Source organism: Myotis brandtii, unplaced genomic scaffold, assembly GCF_000412655.1.
Source record: "Myotis brandtii unplaced genomic scaffold, ASM41265v1 scaffold529, whole genome shotgun sequence".
NCBI lineage: Eukaryota > Metazoa > Chordata > Mammalia > Chiroptera > Vespertilionidae > Myotis > Myotis brandtii.
This window is the reverse complement of record NW_005369934.1, coordinates 999,144-999,855: the sequence shown is the minus strand read 5'-3', so window position 1 is coordinate 999,855 and position 712 is coordinate 999,144.

The following is a 712-nucleotide window of genomic DNA, read 5'->3' as shown; positions in this document are numbered from 1 at the left end:
TAGATATATATATAGATATATACACACATGTACATATATATATGTATATATATAAAACAATAACAATTTATATATGCACATGTCTATATAGACATATGTAATTTTTACTAAGGTATTGGGTGGGGTTATAGAACACCTTGGCTGCTGCCCAGGTTGTAAATATTTACTTCACATTCCAAGAAGCCTTCAGTTTATTCCATTTTACACATTTAAAATCTAACAAACACTTTTCTATAGTGATAAAAATTTAATAAACATTTTTCTATATTATTGTGATGCCCATACTCATTTTTTCTATAATTTTTCATTCACATCTAAAATAGTAATGCTCTCTGTTCTTTGTAATAATGGTTCTGTTGGACCATGATAAAGTCCAGAGGGCGTGGACTTCATACTTCCCATCATTGGCAATGGCTACCACAGATCCACCCACTTTTCTCCTCTCCCTTTCCTTTCTCCTCCTCACTGCTCTCATGCAGTGCCGATAATTTAATATTTTAGGTGGCTTTGAAGGGTAAAGGTTTACAATATTTTGATATGAGACAAAGAAAAACTAATTGCACCACACAATATTATCTTGATATCTTGAGAACTTTATCTTAAATTATCTAGTTCAATATTGTCTCTGATTGAAACTTTATAAACTGCAATGCGCCAAAATGAAGAAATCACCAAATGGAAATATCTGCGATGGCAAATATTTTTTATGTAC